This window comes from Typopeltis vanoorti, chromosome 9 (assembly GCF_054136105.1).
Source record: "Typopeltis vanoorti isolate ZY-2024b chromosome 9, IOZ_Tvanoo_1.0, whole genome shotgun sequence".
In the NCBI taxonomy this organism is placed as follows: domain Eukaryota; kingdom Metazoa; phylum Arthropoda; class Arachnida; order Uropygi; family Thelyphonidae; genus Typopeltis; species Typopeltis vanoorti.
In genome coordinates, this window is record NC_143557.1 from 79,831,774 (window position 1) to 79,854,449 (window position 22,676).

Below are 22,676 nucleotides of genomic sequence, written 5' to 3' on the forward strand. Positions count from 1 at the left end.
AGATCGAAACCGGTGGAGGAGGGGGGCTGGCTCTGAGAGGCTGTGGTTGAGAATACGTTTTACCTGTCTCTGAGTGGGGCCACCGCTGAGATTATGGCCCTGCTTGGTGGTGGGGTGAGCCTGCCACTGGGTAGAGCTAATGCTGAGAAGTTTTTCTCGGTGGCGGGGTGAGCCTGTCATTGAGTGGAACAACGCGGAGTTGGGCGATCTTTCGGGATCGTCTTATTTTTAGAGCCCGTTTCACTTATACAAAAGATCGAAACCGGTCTGGATAGTGATCTCCCACCATAATGTATAACATCATACATCTCCTAGGAGATGGGTTTTACATTATGGAAAATACTAGGAATAGCGATCAGAACTTTCTTCACCTTTGCTACGAGTTGCCCTAGTTTGTACTACGTGCTTTAGCTTAAGCTAGTAGTCGCCGATACTTTTATAGTTTACTATATTCGGTATGAAACTCTTTGATTCCGATCTTTGATTTTCTTATTCAGTTTTAAAAGAATGTGGGATTTAATATCCCCTTAATTTAAATTATTATTATTATTATTATTATTATTATTATTATTATTATTATTATTATTATTATTATTATTATTATTATGTGACACCTCCAGGGAGTCCAGAGACTCATCGAGGGAGAGTGTGCCAACAGCATCGAACGATTGGCCCCTTCTAACTACTAACAGCGCTCAAACTTGCTTAATTTTTTGCTGAGCCATTAGTAGCGGAGGCTCGACCAAGAGCTGTGCGATGGCTTTAGATGCCTTAGCGCATGATGCTTTGATGTGTGGGTTGAAGGTTAATCTTTTGTCCAATATTACCCTGCGATATTTTGTTTCTGTTTGCCAGGGAATTTTGGTGTTGAACAGGTAAAGCTCACCCTTGGAAGATGCCAATCTTCTAGTGAAGAGCATCGCAATACTCTTTTGGGGATTCACTTGTAATCTCCATTTGGAGAACCATTGTTCTAGTTTTAGTGGATTTTCTTGCAGTTTTTTGGTGACGAGATGTGGCTGTAGAGATCTGGCCAGTATTGCTGTGTCATTCGCAATAGAGGGCTAAGATGGATGAAACTGAATTGTGTGGGATGTCTGCCATATATATCGAAAATAAGATCGGTGCCAATAGGAATCCCCTAGGGAACTCCCGCTGAGACCCGTAGCTGGGTTGAAAACTGCTCCCTTTATTTTGACTTGTATGTGTCTGTCCTCGAGGTATGATTTAATTAGGTGAACTATTTTTGATGGTATGCCTGCTGAGATGAGTTTATGTAGTAATCCGAAGTGCTATATCTTATCAAAAGCTTTTTCTAAGTCGAGGAAGACTGCTCCAGTGTGTTGATGCAATTGTAGCTGGTGGTGATGTACTCAATTAGTCTATGAATTTGTTGAGTAGTTGATGTTGCTGCGATGTTGTTGAAAGCCAAACTGCTCCTTTTGAAGAATATTTAACTCGTTTAGTGAGGCATGGAGTTTGGAGAGAATGACCTTTTCGCAATTTTTCCTAAGTTTGAGATCAGGCTGATGGGTCGATAGCTTTCAGGCAGGTGCGGATCTTTACCTGATTTATGTACTGGGACCACATCTGCAACTTTCCAATAGGAGGGAAGTGTTTGAATATAAACATGACGTAAATTATTGTGATGAGATGTACAACCGCTCTTCGGGGAAGCAGTTTAATAATTCTATTCCTAATGCTATCAGGACCAGGGCTTTATTTATTCTTTAGCTTCTTTATGACTTCGTAGATTTCCGCTGGTAAGGTGGTTGCAGGTTTGTTGGTGCAAATATCGTGGAGTTTTAGTACCATAACTAAAATATATGTATCTGACGTGGGGTGGATTTTGTAGATATGATTGATGTCCAAGTCCTCTTATGCAGGGTTACACTGTTTTTCTAGATTTCTTGCTATCTTGTCTGCTTTTTCTGCATCCGTGTGTACGAAGCCCCAGTCTGACTTGAGTGTGGAAAAAGATTTGTTTTTGTTTCTGAGGTTTCTTAATTTCTTCCAGATGGAGTGTTCGCCGGGTGATATAGAGGCTAGTTTGGCTTCCCATGTTTCGTTTCTGTGGGCTTTAAGTGCTTCTCTAACTTCATTGTTTAACTTGTTGCAAATCTTTTTGTCTTGAGGTGCACAGCTGTTATGGTACCTTTTCCTTTCTTTGTTTTTGTCCCTAATTAAATTCATGATGTCTTCAGTTAGTCGATTAGACTTAAAGGTGGTTGTAGTAGAGGTGACAGCCTTTAAGGCTGTGTTGATTTGCTGGGTCAGACTTTTGACTGCATTTTCGATTTCTTTTTTGGAGCTGATGTGAGGAATGGGGCCAATGGGTTCAGGTAGTACTTTTGATAGTTTTTTCCATGATATGAAAGAGTTGAGGGGAGGAGGCAGTTGTCCTTGCTTTCCCAGCTGGAGCAGGATTGGATTGTGATCAGATGTCAGCTCGTTTAAAGAATCTAGGCTATACTGTAGCTTAATATTTTGCAGGATAGCAATGTCAAATATGTCAGCTGTGCCGTACGTACTGTGATGTGTTAGTTCGGTGGAACCTGCCACCACTGCGTACTGGTGGGCCTGCACGATGTGGCTGTTTCTGTTGGTGGCTCTACTGTTCCATGCAGGGTATTTCGAATTTAGGCCACAACAATGATGACTTTCTCTCTATTGCCCAGGATGGCATCCGGATCTGAATGTAGCAGTTTTTTTATGATGGATTGTAGGCTGCATAAAGTTTTAGTTTCCCAGCTGAGGTTGTGGTTACTTCCATTCCTGTGAGCTCTAGATTTCTGGTTGAGGAGTTGGTTACAGAGTGGTGATTCATGTAAATTTTTATGAAAATGGCGGTGCCACCGCCTCTGTAGTTTAGTCTGTCGTTTCTGTGGAGGATGTATCCTCTAAGTTTGGGGTTGTTTGCTGGCCTCAAGTGAGATTCATTTATGAGGATGATTTCTGGGTTATATCTCACCGTAAATTCCTAAAGTTCCAGAACCTTGTTTTTAAGGCCATTCGCGTTTCATGCGATGATTTGTAGAGAATTTTGTGATTTTGTTTCTATGCATTTGTGAGAGCTGCTAGGATGGATTGGGTTTCTTGTAGAAATCTTTTTCTGCAGTCCGACGAGGGGTTAGATTTGCTAAAATCCTGCAGCATATTTGCGAGAGACAGAGAGAGAGAGAGAGAGAGAGAGAGAGAGATTGTAATGTGGCAGCTAGATTTGGGTGTTATTGTTCATGTGTGGCCTTTGTTGAGCGGGCTACGTCTGCATAGGTCTTCATCTGCCGTTTGTGATTTGCTCCGATAATAGACATATACACGGGCTTCACAGCCTTAGTTGCTTCGACCAGTGGTGTTTTGGGACCGGCTCGTGCGAGCCGGTTGTTAAATTTTTTCAAATTTAGAGAGCCGGTTGTTAATGTTTTTAAGTCGGGCGAGTCGGTTATTAAAATTCTTTATGAAAGGATAGATGATGAATGGTGGTATATACTTTTTCTCGTAAATATTTTGAAATTGTATAATAAACACTTACATATATTATTATTATTATTATTATTATTATTATTATTATTATTATTATTATTATTATTATTATCAAAAATAAATGCATAAAGGAGAATTCACAAAACACAAACTCAATTTACGAACGGGAATTTGGAAACGATTTTATTTACTAAACAATGTCTGTATCCTTTAAAACACAAACGCGTTTTCAAAACTCCCGAACTGGGTATTTGAATAAACAATAATGCCCTATTTTTCGGAGAATTTCCAAGAACTTGCAACATTAAGTTCTTGGAAATGTAACATTGTGCACTATCGATAAATACAAAAATTCGTCGCGAGGGCTACAGTCTCTGGTCATTTGATCGACTACGAGTGGTAATATTAGTGTTACATTTTTTTTGTTCAGGATTTCATTTGATAATAGGTAAGTCGTAGGTAATATAGGAAAATTTTCTTTAATATATGTTTTTATTTCGGTTTTTTCTTTTTTTTAAATAATTAAAATAATTTTAATCAGGGTTAGAGTTTTGCGGTCGAACAAGCGGATAGCCGTTAGTTGAAAAAATGAAATAGAACAAATCTTCTTAAACATTAAAAGGACAAAATCTGAAGATGCAATAGAACTTTGTGAAGAATCAAAATTTTCATAAAGCGAGCTGGTTGTTAAAAATTTACCAACACACCACTGGCTTCGATTGTTGTTCCAAGTTCCAAACATAACAACAGCACATTGCAACCATTATCGCAATGATTTTGTTAAGACGATAAATGGTAGTTCTTAGTGAAAAAGACCACCCCATCTACAATTACTAGCTTTTACATTCAGTTTAGCGTTGATTAGTGGCGCACCCAGAGGAAGGGGACCAAGGGATCCTGTCCGCTCTCCCCAAAGAAAAAGGGAAAAAACTAGAAAATTTTCCAAAAATCTTTTCCTAATTAAAATTCTTTTTTTTATTTTTTATTTATGTTGTGTCGTGTCTTCCATTTCTATACTACTTATGAATTTGCGATCATTGCAGATGCTCAGTCATAGGTCATATGCGATACGTAGTGTGTATTCTCAAATCGTCTACTCAACTACCCCCCCCCCCCCCCCAAGATTAAATCCTGAATGCCCTACTGGCGTTGATAATTTAAGGAGAAATGAAACGCATTTATTTCTTTTTTCATAATTTGCTCATGTGAACAATAAAGGGTGTCCAATGGCGAATAATTTCAAGCTTTATGTAAAATGCGGCATGGGTAATATACTGATTTAAAAATATTCATTATAAATAAGTGAAGTGAGGGTTTTCATTTTGGAATGTTGCAAATGATACACTCAACGGGAACACATAATAATTCTAACCTTGAATCGGATTTTCTGAAAGCAAGAACTAGTATAACAGGTTCTTCGAAGGTTATTAAAGATCTGATAAAAAATTAGTCTTGCAGTCCAGAATTGCGTCCTATACCTGGCAACTACAAAATCACGTTATATGTGCCGGCTGCATGCAAAAGCTCAGAAGCGGGAGTGGCTTGTAGCCTGGAGCTATTGCACAGTTACTATTATACAAAACCCCAAACTCCTTTGGTTATTATGAGCAAGTCACGTAAAATCAGCCGTTTGACTACATGATCTAAAATTCTACATAACACAATAGGTGAACCATTACTCTCCAGTCTGGTAACTCCTCTAGAATAAGGAGTGATAAGCTGCTACTTCAAGAAATTATCAGAATATTCATAAATACTCGCTCGCTTACCTAAATACTAGTGGAAACGGGGTGTGAGGGAATTTATTATTATTATTGTTATGTGACACCTCCAGGGAGTCACTCATCGAGGGAGAGTGTGCCAACAACATCGAACGATTGTTCGCCTTCCAACTACTAACGGCGCTCAAACTTGCTTAACTTTTTGCGTGAGCCATTAGTAGCAGAGGCTCTACCAATCGACCAACCTTTATCGAAAAATAAACAAATATTTGCATTCTTGTTAATGTGTCATTCATTTTTGTTCATCAAACTCGGTGATGCTCAGGTCTTGTTTTTTAGACTTCCCCCGCCCTTGTTTTTGTTATTTGTATCTCAGCTGCATCCCATCCAATCCATTATTATTATAATGGATTGGATGGGATGCAGCTTTAAAAATTTTTTTTAAATAAAAAATTATTACTTTTTTTAAAATTAATCCTAATGGCCTGCTATGACTGAGTAATTTAGTTTCATTTATACCTAACTAAAGCTATGGTAGAAGAGTTAATTCCACAATTTGCTGTCTACTAATATGTTTATTTTTTGTTTTTATTTTTATTTTTTCAAAAGAACACAGACAAGAACACATGCAATTATTCGGGGGTATTTGTAGTTATTGGCTGAAGCAACTATGTTGATCATGTAGGCTATGAGACCAATGGTCCTATAACTCACATCTCATAAATGAGTTATGAGTTATAAATTAGTCCCTACATACATTCCGTCTTTTTTTCAGACCGCTGAGGTGATGAATCAATTAGTTTCCATTCAATCTATCCACACTTAATCTTTTATGGAATAAATAGATCTTCTAACGTATCTGGTGAATGGACTAGAATATTCCTTCTCTTTGTTTTCTCAGTTGTTTCAAATATCATGGGATGAGCACAGACTATAATGGAAATTTTCGGTCGAGAATGTTGATCTAAAAGCAAATCTTCATTAACAGTCGCACGATCATTCATAATAATTTATTTCCACACAATATTAATTCAATAGCTTGATTTTATAGAATGATTTTAACAACATTGCTAACGCTTTTTTTGATATAGTTTAAGTCTTCATCTCCAGAAGTCTAGCCCCAGATATAGTCATTTCATTCAAATTTGATACCTAAATCTGTAAAATATTAAGAATCAAATATATTAATACAGAGCACGGGATATTTCCAAATGAAGTATTTAGAGATTGTAAGAGTTTTTTTTTTTTTTTCACGTCATTATGAAGTATATTATATTCGGCAAGAAATTATATCTTCTTCAATCCTTTTTTCAAAGTTTAAGCAAACAAAATTTGTGTAAAGTATCTTCACGACTAAAAGGCTTTCCCCGTAGCACTTTTTGGGAGGGGTATAAATAGGGAATATGAGATATATTTTATCTTCATTCGCTCCTTCTGTGTAAAGGCATATTGAATTATAGATGAAAGAACAATGGCAAGATGTAATAAGAACTAAAGCATATGGCAAAAGGAACTGTGCTGAGAAAAAAGGAAGGAGGTGGTAATAAATAAAGCGAAACTATACTGGATGTAATACTATTTGCTGGATTGCATCCTTATAAATGACAGGTGTAATGTATCTATGGTTTTCATTCTTCTGAACGTGAAATCTGCATAATTTATTTTAGAAAGACCGGGTCCTGGACTGGTCTTAGAAGAGGACACAGTTGTGAAGAACTGCCCACAATGCCCACATTGTTTATTGAGTCAAATGATTTGTAATCGTTCACTGTGGTCATTGGTGATTTCTTTAGTAACAGAATGCTTCAGGAAGTTAACAGCGCGCGCACACACACACACACACACAGTTGTTAAATGCTCAGTTTCTAGGGTTAGATTCTTAACCGCTGAGGATTTCGTAATTTTGTTAATGGTTCAGTGTTCACATTAAATAAACGTTTGTTTAGTCTCAGTTGTTGACGTCACCATTGCAACGTCAAAGGCCAATATGACTCGGATTGTGCGTCTCTCTCTCTCTCTCTCTCTCTCTCTCTCTCTCAAGGTCATCTCGGTTGGAATATTACTAATTTTATTATATGGAAAATATAACAGAAATATAACAGTATAACAGAAAATATAAAACTCACTGAAATATCGGCTTTTCTTTCTTAATATAATATTATTATATTTCTTAATATTATATTAGTGTATAATATAATATTAACAATACTGTGAGGATGACAGCGGAAACCCATACTTTGAGCAGCCTAATATGTGGTAACCAGACCCTATTGTTGTTATGGAAAGACGAAAGCATAATGTCACATCTATCAGTCAAAACAGAAGTTAGTTCTACTTACTTAATCAGTTCCAACGTTAGCTTATTTGTTGCCCAGAGGAAATGAAAAACAGCCGATTTAGTTTGATCGAATAGAAAGCATCTCCCTTTCAATCAACAAATTATAGATTCGAATTCCACTATTGGGTGGATTGGTGGTGGATAATTTCATTTGCTCTGTGAAGTTTGCTCATGAAAGCAAACTTGATTGTTAGAGACCACTTGGTCTCCAACAAGCAAGTACCAAATGCACTGTAGTATACTGTGAACCATTATCTGCAGCGATTCATTGACGTCTTAAAATCCAGAACAATCACTGTTACTTCTGGACCAATTTATATTAGCCCAAAGCCAGAATCAATAAAAAAAAATCAAATATCAACCGATCTGTTTCATATTAATAATCTGTGACCTTGATCTTAGTTTTGGATTATCATTTCATTGCGCGAATAATATGTACGAACAAAAACACCAAGAGGTTCAGAAGGCTTAAAATATTATATGGATAGCATTAACAAGGAAAGTGGCATTACGCCTGATATCAAAATTGGAAATATTCAACTCTGCTCTCTACTTTATGCACATAATGTTATACTCTTAAATACCGCTCAAAGTCTGCAGAATTCCCTAACTAAATTGAATAAGTGGTGTAAAATCAACAATAAAAAAGACAGAGCATGAAAATATGCAGAAACATTGAAAACATCAGCTGCATACTGAATCCTACAGAAAGTAAAACATTTCAGCTACTTGGGCACAATTTTTAGTGAGGATGGCAAATTAAATATGGAAAGAGACAAAGCTAGTAGTATGGGTTTCCGCTGTCATCCTCACAGTATTGTTAATATTATATTACACATTTAAGAAAGAAAAACCGATATTTTAGTGAGTTTAATATTGCCAGGGAGTCAAGTGAAAAAAATTATATGGAATAAGAGAGAAATGAGCCGAAACACTAAACCAGCAGTGTGCAACACAGTGTTCAAACTAATTTTAACTTATGAATCCGAGAGCAAGGTTAGCAATAAAACAATTGATCAAACACTGGACACCACAGATATGAAAGTTCTGAGTGGGTGTATTGATGTAGTAAGAAGTGCTTTAGAAGACCGAAATATAAGATCTGACAATATTGGAATCCTGACAGATAATAGACTAATCTAGGAGAAATTTGTCGATAGGAAATTAGTGATAATGTAAAACATTTTATGTAGTGTTTCCCTTGAAGATACACATTAGGAATTTGATGATAGTGATGATGATGATGATGATGGTAAATTCCAAATATGAAGCATTATTCGAATAGTCATAGAACTTCATCAATTAAATCACAAGACTTCGTCTTGTGATTTAACTGTAGCTTTCTTTCTCTTTTTTTCTTTACTTTCTTCTCTTTGTGTGTACTGTACACTATATGGTTTATTATGATCTTCTCAAAATGAAGGGGGGGGGGAACCTGGAAAAATCACAATTTCCATAATTATCTAGAGTCACTCAGAAGCAAAGAGAAGTCAATACTTCATCATTTCAGGGTAATGGGTTACGCAAAAATTGACTGATTACAGAGCAGGCGGTTATTTATTTCACTTGTGATGTTTTTCTAGGGAAAAGGGGGTGGAGGGAGAATATCATTTCGTACGACTCTTCTGTTGCAAACACATAAGCTTCGTCCTTGAACGGAATTACATAGCAGTTATTCGTAATGTCAAAGGACATGACATTTAATGGGAATCCTGCACAACATCTGTTACACCCTTTATAAATCAGCCTTAAGTGCTAATTGAACTGCACAAGCAAGAATAAATTATCAAGAAATGTCATCCTTGTTTTTCCCAAACGTTTGCTTGTGACAGATTGTAGAGATAGAATTAACTGCTTTAGTTTCTTTGGGATTTGATTTTAAATTATGCTAAGTGTAAATGTAACAAAATAATAATTGTTGTCATTTTTTTATTACCACAATGTTCTTTTTTGTTGTACCGTTATTACTATATTTTATAAAAGATGAATAGAATGAATAAAAATAAATTCAGAAGGATTTTTTCCAACAGAAGCAGACGGAACTCTTGTAACCGTAATTGATCTTTGGAAATCGGTAAGTAACCGGTCTCCATCCTCCGTCATCGACGATAGTTGAATTTAGAACTATTAAAAAAAAATTAAAAAAAAACTGGAGAGAGATTACAGAAGCTAATTCTGCTATCTCGTTCTAAATCCTGACTGGATGTTACTGTCTGAGACAGTGTGACTTCTATGGCTCGTTTTTCTGCGTTGCAGAGTTAAAAATCAAACATTCCAGGAGAAAAGAAAAAAAAAAAACCGGCATATGACTAATACCGGAATTGGCTGTAAAAAGAACTACAAAATGCACCTCTAGTCGGCGACTGGAATGGAACTTATAAAGGTCTTTATAAAAACACTTTTTTAAAATTCTGTTACATAATTCTGATCCCCACTCATACGAAACTCGTGAAAAAGCCGTTCCTATAGTTTAAATATTATGTGTAATTGATCAGCCTAGTTTGGAAAGGATAACATTTCATCTCTGTTCTCTGAGACGAAATGAGACGGTGTTTGTAAAAATCTTTTGGCGATACATGGACCTGGCAAGATTCTGCTCACTGGGTGCCTAAAATACTCGATGAAGTGTCATAACCCTTAATCTATCCACATACTAAATGTAGGAGAAGTTTTACTACCTTTTGCAGAAGGGATTTTGGTAAATAATAATAAATTCACAACAGCTATTTTTATCTGATAATAAGGAAAATCAGAGAACAAGGATTGAAGTTGGTTGAAGTGACGGACCAAGCAGCTAAAAATAACCAACACAGAACTTAATTTAAAAATGCCTCACAAAAAATGCTTTCTATTATATATGGAAATGGAATTTAGCTTTAATGCTGAAATGTAGCAGATCTCAATAATACTTGAGGTATAATATAGGTCTTTGTAGAAATAATCGGAGAAGGAAAATATTTTCAAGTAGCATAATTGGAGATATAAGGAAAGTGATTATGCATACATAATCACTTTTCTCATTGCTATAAAAATGAATAAATAATGGCACGAAACATATTACCTGACATTAGGTCTTTGGGATTGGCACTTGTTCTATTAGGTTTGCTTTATTGAGTTTGCCAAATTGCTAACGCAAGTTGAAATCTCCAGACCTAGTGATCAAACTGAGTCGATACTTAACGCTCTGATGTTAGTTAAGAATGCACTATTTTCCAGGCGATTCCAACTACGCCACGATTTACAAGGACTTGGTTCATGTCCCCATATTTGGAAGAATTGTAAGCTATCGTTATCCATTTTCTTTATGAATTGTCAAGGAATCCGAAAGTAATAATAATAACTATTATTATTACTTATTATATAGGTGTGTAATAATTATTATTAATAATAATTAATTATTATTATTACACACCTCCCGGAGTCCAAAGACTCATCGAGGGAGGGCACCTGCTCTACAACTCCACTCAATCCACCAACTGACCGCAACTCCACCAACGCCCACAAGTAGTATTTCCACAGACAATCACAAACATCCATGCCCACGGCGGGATTCGAACCTGCAGCCTTTTGACTGGAGAACGGATACGCTAACCACTCGGCCAGCCAGGCTGACATAATAATAAAAGTATTTCATCACCATTACATCTGGTAGAAGCTGTGAGCCACATGTTAACTGTTCGTGTTCATCCTATCTTGCGACCTCAGAGAACTTTCGAAGCACAGTCGATTCAACTTTTTCAAGTACGTATCATTAATATTATTAAAGTAACTAAAAGCTCATATTTTTCAATCATGCGTTATTAATGTAATTTGTAATTAGATCAGCTCTCACGTTAGTCTAAGCTATGGTCAGGTAATTCTCTTATTCATGTCAGTAGTAGCATCCTTTTCCGAAATGATAATTTACAATAAGTTAAATCTGTTTCAGATGTACAAAGGACTAGTAACAGAAAAATTAGCTGGTTTAATCATAAAGAACTTTAGATAACATCCAAATAATTCCCCAAATATTTTTTAATCAACAAGTTCGTCTCGAGTATGCTGCTGAGGTGGTACTACATCATCTTCTCTGAGAGATCATACTGTGTTGAAGGAATGATTCAATAACAGAGATGCTTTTGGAATTTTTTTAGATTTTTTTGGGGAGGTTTTTTTTTTTTTTTGTTAAATGACGAAATTTGCTTTAGGCTGTTAGCATTGTCGGAAATTCTGCCCTGGTATGTCAAGCGAATTAAATCTCCAATAAAATGTAATTTTTACGACATAATAAAATAATTGTTCCTACATTTATGATGTTCACTTAAACCACTTTCAAAACAGCCTGTATTCTGTCGTAGTGGTTAGACATTTTCAAGTTGTTTTGGTAGAGTGACTGTTCTCTCCAACCGCCAGGTAATGGATTCAAATCCCACTGTTAACATAAATGTGCGTGAACGTCTTTTGGTGGAAGATGATTTTCATCGCCTTTTGTAAGATCGTTTACTATCATGCTTATTGAAGGCATGAAGTGGCTTGAAAAAGTTCCATATTCAGTATCTCGAGAAGAATTTCTGGATTATCCAATCCTCGGCCTATCCCTGGTCCTAACACATTATTGGATGATTGAAAAAAATATAATAATAATAAGCTGCTCAGATCAATGATTACTCATTCTGTTTCCTATCATAGCAGCATTTACTATGTTGCTTCTTTAAACATATTTCTGTAGAGATTCTGCAACATCTAGAATTGTATGGCCTTCTTTGGACTCTTCTAAAATATGAGCTCAAGTGACTGCCATCACTGAACTAACTTGCTTCTTCATTCATTGTTGTACTTCCATTATTTGGAAAAATCTCTCTTAATATTAAAAGACTGGAATACAAAGTAAAGAACAGTCGGTGGATCTGGGAGACTTTTATTTTATGCCACCATAAAAATTAATTATCTAATAATATTTAGTAATTAATCTCCTAGCACGCCGCAACAATGCCAGTTGGTGATCCACCGACTCTCTTAATGTTACATTTCCTTGGAGATTTAATTCGCTTTAGCCAGGGCAGAATTTCCAATTTAGCATGTTATCTTCCAATTTAGCAAATTGGAAGATAACATAAGGCACAGCCGAAAGAGGTTGATGAATCTTGTACCTATGGAAATATGATGTTATCAGAAAATCAGCATTCTGCATGATATCTCGACTGGCGATCAATTTTTTTTTCTTTCCTTTATTGTTGTTGTTGCTGACTGATTGAGTTATTTTGATTAGAAAAGTACCGAATCGCCAGCCTCGGTCTCTTATTTGCACATGATTAGTGTACGCCCTTCCTTCACTGCTAATAACTGGTAGCAATCTTTCTTTCTTAAATAAAAACTACTTCCACTCATAATTGTTACGAGCTGGAATATCAAGTTGTGCCAAGGTCAACTTCCTTTCTCAGTCAGGAAAAACTCCATACACTGTTTATTTTACCTTGTGCTTATTACGACGGAAAATTTCACTGCTATCTGATTGTTATTATTATAATTATATATCATAAGATATTTATTTTAAAAGTGACCACTAAATACAAGCCTGTTGATTTGTAACTAGATTTCAGTAATTTCCAACAATAAATAAGGGACTCCACAATCTCCATAATTTTGAAATTCCTCGATTTCCATATAAGGTCTTGAGTCACAGAGTATATTTATAACAGAGTCTAATGGTAACAATAGTGATTGGCCAATGTTACTCGGGGAGGCTTCACTAAGGTCTTTTTTTTTTTTTCCTTGGCGCATCCATGGAGTCAAAGGACTAATCACAAAGAAAAAAAAAACCACCATATACTCCTATACACCCTACATTATCCACCATCCGCAACATAATATATATCCACGAACGCCAACCACTGTCCACCAATACACTACATAATTCATCATCCACATCACTCCGCCCATCATCCGTTATCTACTACATAATTCCCCATCTATACGCTATGTATCTACCACCCACTAATTGTATTTTTGTCTGTTAATTGTCGGTAGCCGATTTGCTTGGGATGAAGAACCTGAATTTCCTGAGGAAAAAACCCTGTTACCTCCGTATGAGATCTGGTAAGTTATATTCGACTGAACAAAGCTCATATAAAGATTCCTCTTGTGAGGAAGAGAATCGAACCCAGGTCTTTTCCAATTGAAGGAAGCATGTCTCGTTGTTCTTCAACTACGCTACGGAGGCTTATGATAACGTTCTGTCCATTCGTAAGAACAGTGATTTCAGGCATATTCCCCCCCCCCCAATTTATAATTAAAGCATTTTTATAATTAAAACGTAAACGAGTCCATTATAGATATTAGGCTGTTAATCTCCTTTGTCATGACTGCTTTCTTAGCTCGAAGAGCATTATATTAATAATGAGCAAAATACTCTTACAAAATAACTAAATAAAAACTCTTGACTTGGAAGTGCATTGGAAAAAATTATTATTATTATTATTATTATTTGTCTTGCATTTTAAGTGGTGGAAGAGAATCGGGACTTTTTTTTATCCAGGATTATTTATTTATTTATATTTCTTAGTTAAAATTGAGTAAGGAGAAGGATGAATATTAGAGCGTTATTGAAATATTGGAAGGATGAGCGATTATTATTATTATTATTATTATTATTATTATTATTATTATTATACAGTATGTATGTCCTAGGGACATACAGAGAGCTGAAACAGGCGCATATAAATATTATAGCGAAAATGAAAATTTGAGAAATTCCTGTTTCTCTCCCTCTCTCTCTCTCTGTCCCTCACACACACACACACACACACACACACACACACACACACACACACACACACACACACACACACACACACACACTATGAAAAACCCCACTCAAAAAACACCACTACAAGGACACAAACAAAGACACCATATCCAAATCCAACCCTACTTGCAACAACAACAAAAAAAAAGTTAAACTGCGAAATAGCAGTTGAAGTCTCCCAAGCACGTACCAAGAAACAGTAAAATCAACACCCGGATGGCGACGGTATAGAAACATAACCACGAAACCACCGCCATCTATTTATTATCTTCCTCGAAGCTCTGCAAAGCTTCGAGGAAGAAATCAGAAATGCCTCCCTCAGAAAAGAAACAAAGAATATTATTATTATTATTATTATTATTATTATTTTAGCATTTCTTGTTATTACGACAATTAATTTCAATTTTCAGCTTTGTATTGTAATTAAAAATACAAATGGCTTTCGTTGTTGTTGCTAATGTTTAATTTAAGCTGAATATTATTTTTGCTGAATATTAAGCTACCAGAGGGCGATCACCTTTATTCTCTAACACGCATATGGATCAGTCTGCCTGCCGCCAGAATTAAATGGTTTGTTTTACTTTAAATTCTCCTTTTTTAAACCAGTACATTTTAAATTAAAATAATGTGCTAGTCATAACGGATGATTTTACTCAGGTATAAACTAAAATAATAATTTACTTAATTCTACTTCATAAAATATTACATAGTAACGTGATTTAAAAAAATTAACTTATAGTTCCAGTTAATATCAATATTACTGGTAACTGCTTTGAAATTGCTTATTTCAGTGGTGTTTTTATTTCCTGCTTATGATATGTCGCGTAAACATAAACAATTAGTTTTAATTGTGTTAGTTATCAGTACTGTGTTAATATTTTAATATGGAATATTTTAGACAGCTTCATAAAAATTGTACTTAAAAAAACAATAAATTTTCAATATCATGGAAAAATTAATAATTTCATATTTATGAAGAGCCTTTCTCTTCGGTGGAGATTGGTTTATAGGCATTATGGAACCAAGTCTCCTTTCATTTTGTGATTTAACAAACCAACTTTCATCGGTAACTCAGTTTTAAAGTTTTATGCGTTTATCTACTACGATGAAAAGTTGTGATAATCACCATGAAGGAATTGAGGTGGGACCATGTAACTTACAGGTTATTCTACATATTCCCCACGAAGTGTTATATACGTTGCTGTATCATTTGCAATCCTCTGAGAAAATAATTGTTATATCAGTTGCTTTAATATCATTTTGTTCTAGGTGTTTATCAGAACTTTTCACCCCCCCTCTTCCCGTATATATATTTATATCCCCGTATATGTAATCCCCAACTACAGCGAACTGCCACCTACTATCATCACCTACACCAACACTATCTACTATCCATCACCGCCACTATTTCTCATGCAGATTAGTATTTAACAGTACTAGCTGCGGTGGTGGATAGTAGATAGTGTTGGTGTAGCTGATGATGGTAGGTGGCAGTTTGCTGTAGTTGGTGGATTAAGTGGTGGAGACGGAGTATTGTAGAGTAGGTGCCCTCCCACGATGAGTCTTTGGACTCCTTGGAGGTGTCACATAATAATAATAATAATAAGTTGACACACCCTTTTTCTACTTGTTTATATATGGAAAATGTATGACCTGGATTGATTTTACCTTGCTTTCTTCTTGGCTGCACTAATGAGAGCACGATCAAGGTCGAAACCGAAACCACGGTCTGGAAATGAACTCTTTCCATAATGTTTTTGAATTGTGGGATACTAAGTCAATTAATGTGAAGTCAGCAGCCTCTCTATATAAGTAGACTAGTTGTAAATTTACTCTATGCTTTATCCTCATGCTCATGCTTAGGTATAGGGTTAAAACGAATATAATTTCTGCCAAGTATAATTATAATCAAGAAGAAAAACTGTCCACAACTATAAGAAGTTTAACATGTAGAAATATGTTGAATGATAATGGGATTGGTTATTTCCTATGAATTATCTCTGATAGTTTCCAAAAATACTTTTCAAACGTTTACCTTTTTTTCTTTTTCTTTTTTTCGTGGAAAGGAAACAGTTATAAGTTACAAAAGGAATTTGCGATTTCTAATTCTCTTTCCCATGTTCCGTCCCCATCATCATGTCCTATACTGATTATACCTGATCGATCTCTGAAATTTATTGGGATGTCTATGTAGCCCTGTAAAAATGACGTTTGCATCCATAGCTCTAGGATGCCCGAAGGAAGACAGTTATAGGTTAGATTCTAGTCGCAGACTAGAGGAACTTTTTCAAAACCTTTTCTTTGACTGGTTTCCGAGTTAGCCTGATTTTTGGCATGGACAAGTAGTGTTTTTTCCCTTCCTGAAATTCGGCTTTTAAATCAGCAGTCAAAAATCGGCAGTAGAACTCACTATTACAGGCAATAATGCGAGTGAAAGATTTAGGGGCACGAGATGGTGGCATTTGTATGCAATTCTCTCTCTCTCTCTCTCTCTCCCCTGAAGTCTTCATTCATTGATAGCTTAGGCTTACTGTCAGTGAAGGCTTGAAGAATAGAGACTGGCTGCATACCTATCTTCAGAACGTTAGGACTCAAGGAGTGCTGCTTACCTCTTTGGGGAATAAATGGCATTGGACGATTTTTTATTTTATTTTATTTTAATTTTTAATGAAAAATTTTCTCTCTCTTAGCACGTGCAAAAATTTTGCTTCTATAGGAACAGGGGTATTGTCAATAATTTTCGTTCTTCAACCAGCCCTAGATTTAATGCTAATCGATGAAAAATTGTTTTTTATATTTCTGTTATACTTCCATTTTTATTGATAAAACAATTTTAAATGATAATATATATATACTTCTCCCCTTTCTATAATTCGACACTTATTGTCAAACGTCACGAAATTATAATATTAATTTTTCCCTGGCTTGATGAAAAACTGTAATTTCAGTATTAATCTTTAAGATTCATACTGAAATTTCTCTTATCTAAAGTGGACCTCTTTCTTTATCTAAAATCAAGTAAAACAAAACAAAACACTAGTTACACATGCCAAAATGACTCTTCAGTGGCTGTGATAATGAATGGTGTCATGGATGCGATTATGAAATGTTTTTTATGCTTGTCTATGATTACTTCCTCACATATTTAAACGAAGCAGGTAACCATTCTAGGAAGAGCAAATCGAAATTGATTAAACGGTGCGACGTGTAGGATATCCTCATTTTGTCTGATTGCGATAAAATTTTGCTTCTTAAGAAGTACAGGAAAATAACTAAACCAAAGTGCTTTAATTCTCTTCTTTAATTGGGAATGGATGCTTCGGATTTTGCATGCTATGCCTTGTTCGCGGAATAAAAATGGCAGATCATTAACATTCGACTTAGAACTAGCTATAACAGGTTAAATTTCGGCTTTATTCCTGTGAAGCGTAGCGAATGTACAGTACTGTATTTCTACCTCGTGACTCTTCCAACTCTAGGCATTAAGCAAAAAAAAGAAACAAAAAGTAAGTATTGTTTGTTACTCATTAAACTAGACCTGAACAATTCAACATTCGTTTTTCCCCCTTAAAAAAACTAGACTCTCTCTCTCTCTCACTGAATACTAAAATACTTTTTTTTGTTTGTTTGTTTGTTTGTTGTACTGGCCGTGGCGTAATGCTTTACGCGTTGTCACTGTAACAGCGGTTCTGCTTAATGTGTTCAGATAAACTTAGCGTATTTTTCAGCGTAGGTAAGATAAGCGCTATCTTTCACATGTTCTGCATTGAAAGCCAACTTACCTTACAAATGTTCTTTTAAACCGAGGGGCGGGTTTTTTTTTTTCTTTCTTTCTGTTATAAACTTCGATTCTGAAATTCTTTATAAGAAATATTGAAAAATAATCAGCTTGCTGATGAGATAAAACATTTTTTGAAAAAAAAAAAAAATTACAAGTTTATTGTGATCGAGGACGATAGCTGTATCTTGCTGGCTATGTCCTCGAGACCCACTTTGCACTTACACCAAACTGGACGTGCGCATAATTAGTATGGGTGTTTTTAGTGACCTAAAAATGCCCAAACTTTTTACGAGGACAGTGCTTGAATTTAAAAAGAAAAACTAAACCGTCATTGTACTCATAGTTAATTTCTTCTTGTAGAGTAGACCAAAAACAAATACTTTAACATAGTATATATATATATATATATATATATATATATATATATATATATATATATATACTATGTTAAAGATACCAAGCAATTTTATAAGCTAGGTTTCTAATCCTTTTTCTCAAGTAAGCAAACAGACAAGTGTTTACTTGTCTGTTTGCAGACAATTGCTTACTTGGGAAAAAGGATTAGAAACCTAGCTTATAAAATTGCTTGGTATCTTTAACATAGTATATACCCAAGGTAAAAAAAAAACTTTCTACATATATATATATGTGTGTGTGTGTGTTTACATTTAGGTCATATTTTTGTGTGTGTTTGTATTTAGCTCATATTTTTAAATTTCATAATCTTTAATTCCATTATTCCAATTTTTTAAAATGTTTTTACAGCTTTAAAATATCTACCTTTTGATATACCATTTATTTATCTGCTTTTCACTTTCCACATTGTTTTTCTAATATCACATAAATTTTCGGCTCATTTTTAAAAGCGTCATCTAAATATCACCGTCATCCTGACTTCATAATATACAGGTATATTCAGGAACGCGCCAAGGATGCAAACTTTTATCGGTCGTCCCTTAAAAAATAACTCAAAGAAACTGCATATTAACTTTTGTGTGTGTATGTAGTAAATGCTACTTTTGCATGTAGCATTTACTACATGCAAAAAATAAATATTTGATATTTGTTTCTTGACGCTCTATCAATGTTGACGCCCGGGTGCACCACCCAGGGTCATCCACCCTCGGGTTGGCGCGGCCCTGGGTATATTATTCTTTGAAAATTATGTTTTAGAATATTCCGAGTTATAGAAATTAAACTTTCTCCCCCACCCCTCATAAATATGAACTAACTTTTATACCCAGTATATTAGCAACCGTAATGTATATTTCTATTTCTCATAGCTTTAACGTTGATAACCTGGAGATGCCAAATGATAATAAGCACACATTTTATATACGTTTTTATTTATTTTTTCCTTGTTGTTATTCGTTATTACGTAAAGTGTATGTCCACTTTCATATAATGAAAATATAGTAAAACAATCATATAAATAAATGGTAAATGATTACTGTTATTATTTATATACATGAATAACAGTTAATATAAGCTGTTATTTTTAGAATATTTCTTTTCAATCGCTATCTCTTTTTTTTTATTTATAGTGTACTCGAAAAACTTGAACGATTTGTACCTCACGTTATTTTCTTAAATGATTCCACAATAACTCAGGCGTGCATTTTGACCTGGATATTACGAAACAGGAATGACATTATTATGGAAGAAGGAAGAAGGAAAATGAAAAGGTAAAGGTATGTATGAGCTATGATTTAAAGCTGGAAACTGCAGATATGTAAGATAAAATGGGATTTGACAGCGAGTTAATTTTTATCACAGTGGATTTTGGTATATAAAAAAATTAATTTATTTATGATTAATTAATTAATCATAAATTAATTAATTAATCATAAATTAATTAATTAAATAAAATTAATTAATTTAATAAATTCTACCACATAAATGATGGGATAAATTACTAGTAAGATCCAGTTTAGTGAAGTGTAGGCTAGTCGTCCGCAAACGTTTTTTATAAAGTAGCTTGCGGAATAGGCTGTATTTAAACAGGACATAAGAGGCTCATGAAGAGGTTTTTTTTTTTTTTTTTTTTTTTTTTTTTTTTTTTTTTTTTTGTCTTAGAAGGACAGTGGAAGAAATCATAACACTGTGCTCATCAAACTGTAGTAGCAGTTATATGAACAATCACATCAGACTTTGGTTTAGATGTGCTATATTATGCGCATATATCTTACTGTTTTATTATTTTTTGATCAGGATTTAACTTCGAATTATTTTCAGAATAAGAACAACACCAACAAAAGGAATCTTAACACGTGTGTGTTTGTTTGTGTGTTCTTGAGGCAATGGTATGACGATAGCCTGCTCTCTCCGATACATATCTTCATCTTCGGTTTCACATGTGACGTCAATTCTGGCGATGTGCTCACAGGGTGGTGGATGTTTTTGAGGTGGGACACTGCGGGTGTGTGGTTGTGTTTTTTGAGATGGGAGAGGGTGGGCGCACGTCAGTCTCAGAGGGCCGCAGGCCAGGAGAAGAAGAGGTAGGTTTGCAGTTGGATATTTGGCAGCTCTGGTTCTGACAGGTTAGTGGAAAGGGGAGGAATGAAATATGCGAGTTCAATGGAGCAATGCCTATGAGAATACTTGTAGAAAAGCTGAAACGGACTGTTTGTGAGATAGTGGACGAAGTGTGACAGTGATCTCCAGCCAGACTGCCCACCTCTAGACAACTGCAAGAATTTTTAGGTAGATTTTTGATGCTGTGTCAAAAAATTAGATCAGTATTCTAAGGTTGACTGTTTGGAATTGTGCAGAGGTTGTCTTCATTAACGAATGTCTCGACCTTCTGTAAAACTTGAAAATAATCCGCACTTTTTCACTGTGATTACCATTGAAAAGATTCAGCTTAGTTTTTTTTTTTTTTTTTTGAAAAATATGAATACGTTTTAAGATTGGTATTTTACTACCTTTGCATTTCATTATGTAGATCAGGGCTGTCTAATCTTAGGTAATCCGAGGGCCGCATTAAAAAAAAAAGATTTATTCGAGGGCCGCATCCAAATTATTTGCGTGCTCACGAGGAACGTGAGCGCCCGGAGCATGCGCTTTCGAACAAAACAGTATAAGAACTCTTATTTGACACATCTAATATTTGAAAAACACGTGGGTATATAGTGATGTAAAAACACCAAATAAAATTAACGACATTGAGATTATCGATTAGTGATAGAATTACAATATCGAATACGCATTCGATTAAAATTGTTATTTTATTTTTTCGCTCGTGAAAATCAAAGCCCACTGGCAGGCCGCACAAAATCGTCCCACGGGCCGCGGTCAGTGTTTTGGACAGCCCTGATGTAGATGAAACTAAGACGGGTAAAGAGAACTAAGTCTCATTCCACAATGTGGATGCAGCGCCGCTTAAAATAATAAATATTTTTTACTGCACTATAAAAAAGCAGGGTTGGGTAGCCCCTAGTTAATAATATTGAAAAATATGTAGTCCGAAAACGACATTATTTGTCATTTTATCATTTTTTTATGTTGATTTTTGTCATTATTTCCTTAAGTCATATAAGAAAGGGTGTGCAAATACACAATGATTTTTTAACACTCGTCCACAGTTATGATTGTCTGCGAGACGTTATTCTATGTGTGATGCCTGCCATGACTTCGTGGTTATGGCAGATCGCCATATCACAAATTCCAGGCCGCTTGTTAATCCATAAATATGCAGCCTTGAGCAGGTGGACAAGTTCACAGCCAAAACGAGGTATCGTGAAAGGGTGGAAAGTAGTTGGACGGAGGGGAGGTTCGTAGGAATGCATTTTTCGAATAGAGTTACCGCTATTCGAACAACGGAAATATTAATTACATGCCAAAGAGAGAGAAAGGAATACTTTTTTCTTACGATAATGGGTGTTATTTTCAGAATATACAAAAATATCCCCCCCACCAAAAAAAAAGAATATAATGTGAAGATATGTTCGTGTTATGGTACAACGCCATATGATACAGGCACATTATTTCCTGATTTTTATTATATTACATTATATTTTTTTATTTATATGAATCCCACCCATAAAAAGTTGTAAACTTGTCTTATGTGGATTTATATTATTAGTATTAGTACCTCAGGTATTCGCGCGGTTAGCCTAGTGGCTTTGCGCTTCGCAACCATATTTCTTCCCCAGGCATATGGTCGCGAAGCGCAACCATATGCTTGGGGAAGGAGTGTCCTAGGTTCGCTTCCCATCGACGACGTGAGGAACTTAAGGATCTGCCATAGCCAAGTTAGCCGGTCTTGGGTGTGGACAGTAGGGTTTTTTCCGCCAGTTTATCTGGGATTGTTCATCCCGCAAAACAGGCCAACCGTCCCCGTGAACACACGCTTTGCCAGACATGGGATACTACCCAGAATAAGGAGCAACCAACCTATTCCGCGGGATTATCGGTTACGGAAGCTTACGCAGTAAAATGTGTAGGCCTGCGCGAAAGCGTAACATACGATGACCTCAGGTATGCTAAGGATAGATAATCCAGAGGCCCTAGAGAACCAAACATGGAACTTTTTCAAGTCACTTCAGTCATCCAGTAATCAGGGTGGTG

General features: G+C 35.5%; 1 protein-coding gene across 3 annotated transcripts in view; it reads left to right on the plus strand.

Moving 5' to 3' along the window:
- Positions 1–14,842: 14,842 nt before the first annotated feature.
- The window catches only part of LOC150103189 (kelch-like protein 38), a 161,907-nt gene continuing 154,073 nt past the window's right edge, over positions 14,843–22,676 (plus strand). For 2 of the 3 annotated variants that reach the window (XM_090397753.1, XM_090397750.1), the window contains exons 1-2: positions 14,891–14,983; positions 19,652–19,798. The gene's annotated coding sequence lies outside the window, so the exon portion shown is untranslated. Of the gene's footprint in view, positions 14,984–19,651; positions 19,799–22,676 lie in introns of all 3 variants that reach the window. The other variant, XM_090397751.1, reaches the window with a different exon arrangement.